Raw genomic sequence first — 7973 nt, 5'->3', positions numbered from 1 at the left:
GTAAAGGATTTTGCCTGTTCCCAACTGAGGGAGAGAAAGATCAGAAGTACATTTCACTTGCATCTACTTGAATAAATGAATTTGACCAAAAAACAAAGCACAAAAAAGAACAAAAATATTAAATAATGTAGCCAACTGTGCCCGATGATCTAGACAGGGAGCAGATGCCCTGGAATGAGAGAGAAGTGACTGATCTCCCAGTCAGTCTTGGTCCTTGTCTCTGAGTGCTGGAGCAAATGTGTGCACCTCTTCCCAACTCTGTGTTCAGTGATAATCACGTTGGTGGCCTGAAATTGGCTGTGCATCTGCACCATGGATATAAGCAAGTGCTACAAATGGGGATGCTCTGTTTCAGACAGTTGGTTGACCAGTTCGTCACTGCCCAACCTGCCTCCTGTAGTGGGGACACCTGGACACACTGAAGGTGCTTCTGGCATCTAAAGGTATGGATTTTTTTTTTTTTTTTTTTTATCTAATGTGAAGTCTTATGATAAGTCTGCTTCCTCCTCTGGTGCTCAGTTGAAGAAACAGCTGGATGTTTCTATACTGCAAGAGAAGTTGGCAGTTTCAGGATTACATAGGAAACTGTTTATTTATTTTTATTTTTTTTAAAGTTTATTTTTGAGAGAGTGAGAGACTGAGACCTAGCGCGAGCAGGGGAGGGGCAGAGAAAGAGAGAGAATCCGAACAGGCTCCAGGCTCCAAGCTGTCAGCACAAATGCTGGGCTCGAACTCATGAACTGTGAGATCATGACTTGAGCCAACGTTGGACACTTAACCAACTGAGCCACCCAGGCACCCCTAGGAAACTGGTTTTGTGTCTACAGCTCTGTAGAGTAATATTTATGTCTAAAGCTATGTGGTGATTGATTTTAGACATTTTTCAAATATAAATTCAAGGTAGTTCAAATGTGCTGACTTAAGACCATAGCTGCTGTGGCTTCTAAGTGGACTAATTCCCTTACTAATACATGTGTCCCAGAACATCCAGTGATTCATTTTGGTGTTAAACGGTACAAGTCTGGGCCAGATTTAGCTAGCAACCAGAGTTGCATCTTGATATACTAAACCAAGGATACTTCTTTATTTTGGTCAAAACATTGCTGTGGTAACATGATCTCCTCAGAATTTACTGAGAATCATGGGGATATTTCTGGAGGAGAATTCACTTTCCTGGAGGTAAGGAGTTTGGGGATATAGTCTAAGACCTGTATCTAACCCTAAGATCTTAGATAAATTATTTCATTTCTCTGGATCTTCATCTGAGGGACGAGTTGTATAATAGCAGGTAATCTCATGCTCCTTCCAGCTCCTTTCTTCCGAAAGGAAAAACTAAGCCAGCTTGCAGCCAGTGTATATAGGATACAGTGTATATAAATATGCAAAGTCTATATGGCGTGATTAAAGAGGACACTATCTGCCACTTGCCCAGTATATCCCCTCTACATATCCTCTGGCCCCATTAAGTGAATCCCTGCATAGGATTAGGGGAGTGTGGCACTGTGGCAAGGAGCCTGATGAAATAACTGCTACTTCCTAGCTGTGTGTCTTGGGCACATTACTTAACCTCTCTGACTCTTAGTTTCCTTTTATATAAATGGGTGGATCAAATACCTTCTTACAAAGCTATTGAAGATTAAATAAGACTGAGTATGTGAAAAGGCTTTGTAAGGTATAAAGCATAAAACAAATATCACTGTAGTTTGGAATTTAAGATATCAAAATTGGGTGGCTTAGTCAGTTGAGCGTCTGACTCTCCATTTCGGCTCAGGTCATGATCCCAGGGTCATGGGATCAAGCCACATGCCATGCTCCACAGTGAGCGCGGAGACTGCTTAATATTCTCTCTCTTTCCTCTTTCTTCCCCTGCCCCTCTCCCCCACTCACTCTCTCTCTCTCTTTTAAAAAAAGATTAGAACAATAGTTCTGTGTAGAACATTGACATATACACAAAAACCAGTTAACTCTTCATAACCTAGAAAACAGTTTATATATACCTTGATTCTTAGAGGTTATTGAATAGTGGATTTTTCCGTCTGGAATTATTTAGGCCTGTTCTTTCTCTTTTTTCTCACCAAAAGTACATAGTAATGTTAGAAGAAAATGAAAGGCAAGAGAGAGGGATGCTGTCTGGAGAGGGATCTGCTGGCCACCCAGTGGTCCTCCTCAACCGTCACCCTTACTCCCCTGTGCCAACACACAGTCACCAGATCGTTTCTCAGGGACAAAGTCACATTGTCAGAGTTCAGAGAGACTGGTGTAGAAAGCGGAATCTCCTTTTATTAATTTACAAGAAGAGATTTAACCGTTGAGGGGCTGAATGTTTGCTTATTTTTTTTTTTCCGGTTTTTGGTCAGTAAGTTCTAGACACTTAAACGAGAACAGCAACCTATAACACAAAATCCCAAAGTACAGTGGCTTAACCCAGACAGAGTTTCTCTTTTCCGTAGAAGAAGTCTGTACATATTCAACTCCAGGCTGATATAGTAATTTCAGTGTATCATCTGGATATAAGCTTTTACCTTTTTATTCTGCCATCCTCAGCCTGTGACTTCCATGCTCCAGGCCACTTCATGTTCCAAGATGACCAATGAAGGCCAGTCATGATGTTCATGTGTCAGCAGCAGTTAGGAGGAAAGAAGAAAGAATGATACGCCACCTGTTTTGGGGGCTTTTCATTAGGCCCAACAACATTTCCACTTACATGTCATTGAAAATCTGGTCTCATAGCCTCCTCCAGCTGCAAGGGCAGTTGGAAACTGTGGTCTTTTGGGAAGGTACACTGCTTCCCCAAATAAAATTGGGGTTCTGTTATTAAAGATGCAAGGAAAAGGATGTTGGGATAGGCATTTCCATTGCAGTAGCCAAATTATAGTCATAAGGTGGCTGAATGAGCAGAGAGAGCTAGATTTATGATTTGTCGTTTAAGGTGCTAACACTTAAAAAAATTTTTTTTAAATGTTTTTTTTATTTTGAGGGAGAGAGAGAGCGAGCAAGCCGGGAGGGGTAGAGAGAGAGACACACACAGAATCCAAACCAGGCTTCAGGCTGTGTGCTGACAGCTCAGAGTCTGATGCGGGGCTCAAACTCGAGAACTGCAAGACCATGACCTGAGTTGAAGTTGGGCACAACCAACTGAGCCACCCAGATGCCTCAATGTGCTAACATTTAAGGCTGGGCTTCTCAGATTTCACTGTGAACTTGGATCACCAGAGATCCTGATAAAATGCGGTTTCTTATTGAAAATATCAGAGGTCAGGGTGGAAATTCTGCACTTCTAATAAGCTCCCAGATGATGCTGGTCTATAGACCACACTTGGAGTAGAAAAGCCCTAAAGCATCGCTCCTAAAATTATTGGCATTTTTCTCTAACAATTGGAGGACAACAGCTGATGCAACCAGCTTATCACACAGGGATCTGTGGGCTGGGGATGACTTTGGTGTCTGGATTTGGAGTGAGTAGGAACCGGCTAAAGCTGAATGTACAGTTTGCTTTAACTAAACCTACTACAGCCACTTTCCATTTAGAGCATCTGCCCTGCAAGCAGACAGACTGAAATTCCCTGTAGGAAAGAGCTGAGGAAGATGGAGGGGTGAGAGCTGTCGGGGGAAGGTGTCATAGTCTTGACTCACAACTCAGCTTATCATTTATTGCTTGCCTGAGAGGACAGACCATGGCTAGACCGAAGCAGGAATTTAATTTTGCACTGCCATGGGAAGTGTTTATGGAAGTTCCTTGGATAGGGTCAAGGCCATCAAAATGGATATCCACCTTTCACCACCCATTGGAGAGACCAAACCTACAACATCAAACATCTCTTGCTCTTCCTTTCTCCTACTTAGCCCAACAGGCTTCTCCGGATCACATAGGGTACTTCTTTCTGTTGTATGTGGGACCCCATATTTCCATCAACTGCCCATTATTACTAGTTAAGCCAATGTAACAGAAATTACTAGTTAAGCCAATGCTCCCAGAAAATGGGAGACACTAGGGATAGTCCTATATTTTAAACTCCTGGCAACATTTTGTGTGTGTGAAGAAAAGTCAGAATTATAAGAAAATTTACTCTTTATCTTAAATGTTTATTTTTAGTTATTTTTATTTTTAAAATTTACATCCAAATTAGTTAGCATATAGTGAAACAATGATTTCAGGAGTAGATTCCTTAGTGCCTCTTACCCATTTAGCCCATCCCCCCCCCCCAATCCCTCCCGTAACCCTCTGTTCTCCATGTTTAAGAGTCTCTTATGTTTTGTCCCCCTCCCTAGTTTTATATTATTTTTGTTTCCCTTCCCTTATGTTCATCTGTTTTGTCTCTTAAAGTCCTCATATGAGTGAAGTCATATGATTTTTGTCTTTCTCTAACAAATTTCACTTAGCATGATAACCCTCTAGTTCCATCCATGTAGTTGCAAATGGCAAGATTTCATTCTTTTTGATTGTCGAGTCATACTCCATTGTATATATACACCACATCTTCTTTATCCATTCATCCGTCGATGGACATTTGGGCTGTTTCCATACTTTGGCTATTGTTTTTTTTTTTTCTTAATTTTTTTTTTTTCAACATTTATTTATTTTTGGGACAGAGAGAGACAGAGCATGAACGGGGGAGGGGCAGAGAGAGAGGGAGACACAGAATCGGAAACAGGCTCCAGGCTCTGAGCCATCAGCCCAGAGCCTGACGCGGGGCTCAAACTCACGGGCCTCGAGATCGTGACCTGGCTGAAGTCGGACGCTTAACCGACTGCGCCACCCAGGCGCCCCTCCATACTTTGGCTATTGTTGACAGTGCTGCTATAAACATTGGGGTGCATGTGTCCCTTCAAAACAGCACACCTGTATCCCTTGGATAAATACCTAGTAGTGCAATTGCAGGATCGTAGGGTAGTTCTCTTTTTAACTTTTTGAGGAACCTCCATACTGTTTTCCAGAGTGGCTGCACCAGTTTGCATTCCCACCAGCAATGCAAAAGAGATCCTCCTTCTCTGCATCCTCGCCAACATCTGTTGTTGCCTGAGTTGTTAATGTTAGCCATTCTGACAGGTGTGGTGGTATCTCATTGTGGTTTTGATTTGTATTTCCCTGATGATGAGTGATGTTGAGCATTTTTTCATGTGTCGGTTGGCCATCTGGATGTCTTTGAAGAAGTGTCCATTCATGTCTTTTGCCCATTTCTTCACTGGATTATTTGTTTTTTGTGTGTTGAGTTTTTGATAGGTTCTTTATAGATTTTGGATACTAGCCCTTTATCTGATATGTCATTTGCAAATATCTTCTCCTATTCTGTCGGTTGCCTTTTAGTTTTGCTGATTGTTTCCTTTGCTGTGCAGAAGCTTTTTATTTTGATGAGGTCCCAGTAGTTCATTTTTGCTTTTGTTTCCCTTGCCTCCAGAGACGTGTTGAGTAAGAAGTTGCCGAGGCCAAGATCAAAGAGGTTTTTGCCTGCTTTCTCCTCGAGGATTTTGATGGCTTCCTGTCTTACATTTAGGCCTTTCGTCCATCTTGAGTTTATTTTTGTATATGGTGTAAGAAAGTGGTCCAGGTTCATTCTTCTATATGTCGCTGTCCAGTTTTCCGAGCACCACTTGCTGAAGAGACTGTCTTTATTCCATTGGCTATTCTTTCTTGCTTTGTCAAAGATCAGTTGGCCATACATTTGTGGGTCAATTTCTGGGTTCTCTATTTTGTTCCATTGATGTGAGTGTCTGTTTTTGTGCCAGTACCATACTGTCTTGATGATTACAGCTTTGTAGTACAGCTTGAAGTCCATAATTATTATTTTAATGATAGAAAGGGGGAGACTCATTTGGCATGTGGATTTTGCCCTTCTTGAACACTGATGTGCTGCCTGGAGATGCAATAGCCATTTTGCCATCAAGAGTATGGAAGTCAAATGCCAAGGATGGAAGGGCAGAGAGATGCAAGAGATATGGGCTCTTAATGACATTGTGGATTTGTCATATTAGGCTTGAACTACCTGCCTTTGGACTTCCTGATATATGAGGAAGAAAGTTCCTTATTTGGGACTTCTCTTTGAGGTCCACTTTTGCTTTGCCATTTTTTTTACTCTTTCCCCCTCCACCTTCCAAATACTGTTATACTTCAAGATATGTCCTGATGCAAATGTATGATGAAGGCAGACATGACTGAGGAACGAGTAACCAATAGGCCAGAGAGGAAGAGCCATGGATTCTAACAGTGGTGATAAGTCTTAGGCTGACGTCACTTATAAGAGTGGCTCGATTAGTAAACTCCAGATGCTTTGGGCAAGCAACCTTTTCAAACTTTAATATACAAACCAATCACCAAGGGATCTGGTTAAAATGCAGTGTTTGATTCAGTAGGTTGTTGGGAGAAGTAAAATGCCAGGGGCCCCGAGTGACCCTGCATGTTCTTGCTGGCTATGCTAAGAATGCAAGGCCCTTGACTCCTTGTTACCTGGGCCATTTCTTAGGGTTGTTTTTGCTGTGAGTAACTTTGAGGGATGAGGTAAAATCCCTCTGCACCATCCCCACCCCCCCACCCCCCGCCCAAAAGTAAAAAGCATGCTTGCTTACTGCTCACTCTGAAAGCAGTGAGCTCCCTAAGCTAAGTGTTCCTCAGCTGTGATGCAATTAGTGTCACAGTCAGTGTCCTGGGCCTCTTCCCTGTGGAACTTGAAGGGGCAGGTGGACCCAGTGCAAACCAGCAGCATTGGTTGCTCATGCTGCTTGCTCTACTATGAGTAATAAAATCCTTTGTCTCTAGCTTAGGAGTCTTGCGTCCTCTGTCAGTATCCATGAGAGTAACAGACTCATTTACTAGCTTGACAGTGGGGTAAAAGCTCCAGTCCTTCACAGAAGTTGATATGAGCTTCGGGTGGGACCTGAGATTCTGCGTGTCTATAAGCTATCATGTACTTCTGTTGCCACTAGTGTGCTGACCACACTTTGAATAGTAATAATCTTGAGATTTCAAGTCAGCAAGCTACTTTATAGTTCTGACTGAGCTTCCTCACCTACAAAGTAAGAGGAGCGTGAAGGTCTCTTCCCATTTTAACACAGTGACTCCAGGCCGCAATTACCAGCAGCAAGTAGGGCCTCCTCCCATCCATTCATTCCTTCAACCAATGTCTTTATTTATCCATCATTTGTAAAGTACCAGGGATAAGAAGGATGAGCAATTTCTGGATGTGCTCACAGATTTGGGCAATGAGCAGAAGTTACCCCAGAAATACATATATGGATGGTACCAAATAAGTCAGTTGCCTCTTTGAGCTGTCATTCTTAGGTTGAGTGTCCATATAATTTATTCCAGACCCGGGTACTTTTCAGAGTGAAAGGGGATGCTGTTAATAGTTACAATGGGGTGACAGACGTAAATCTGCTCAGTCCTGGGTCAACATATGCTCAGTGCCTTAGGAAGCTGTAGTTGTATCCAGACTTTCTTTTTCAATTCAAATGAACATTTATCAAGCCTATATTAAATAGGGCATGGTTAAGAAGTGTCCCTTCCCCATCTGTGTACAATCCCCTGCACCCTGCTATTTCTCCTTAGTTGAGTACATCCTATGTCCACTAGTTTTCTACACCTATGCAACCTATAATTACGCAGTCCTATAGTGTAATGGCAGACTTGTTCAGAAGTTCAGAATCTTTTTAGAAAGTGATGGATAGCAGAATGATGGTCACAGCTAACGGTGATGTGTTTCATTTTAAACAAGTTCTGAAAAGGACTTCCTGTGCAGGTGCTGCTCTGGTCTGGTGCTCCACAGTCATGATAAATAGCAGTGACATCTGGGGCATAATTGTCACTCAAAAAACTCATAGTATGAATTGAATTGGAATCAACTGTGGCTTCTGGCTTCTTCCACAAAGCTGATAGTGTTTGACTCCTTATCAGTAGACAACTCAAAAGCCTGTGTGTCCTCCAAATACCGTCAGTGGTTGACTCCAGGTCAGTGGTCAAGACTAGGGCAGCGGTCAATTCC

This window comes from Prionailurus viverrinus, chromosome C2 (assembly GCF_022837055.1).
Source record: "Prionailurus viverrinus isolate Anna chromosome C2, UM_Priviv_1.0, whole genome shotgun sequence".
NCBI classification, from domain to species: Eukaryota; Metazoa; Chordata; class Mammalia; order Carnivora; family Felidae; genus Prionailurus; species Prionailurus viverrinus.
Note: the sequence above shows the minus strand (reverse complement) of the source record.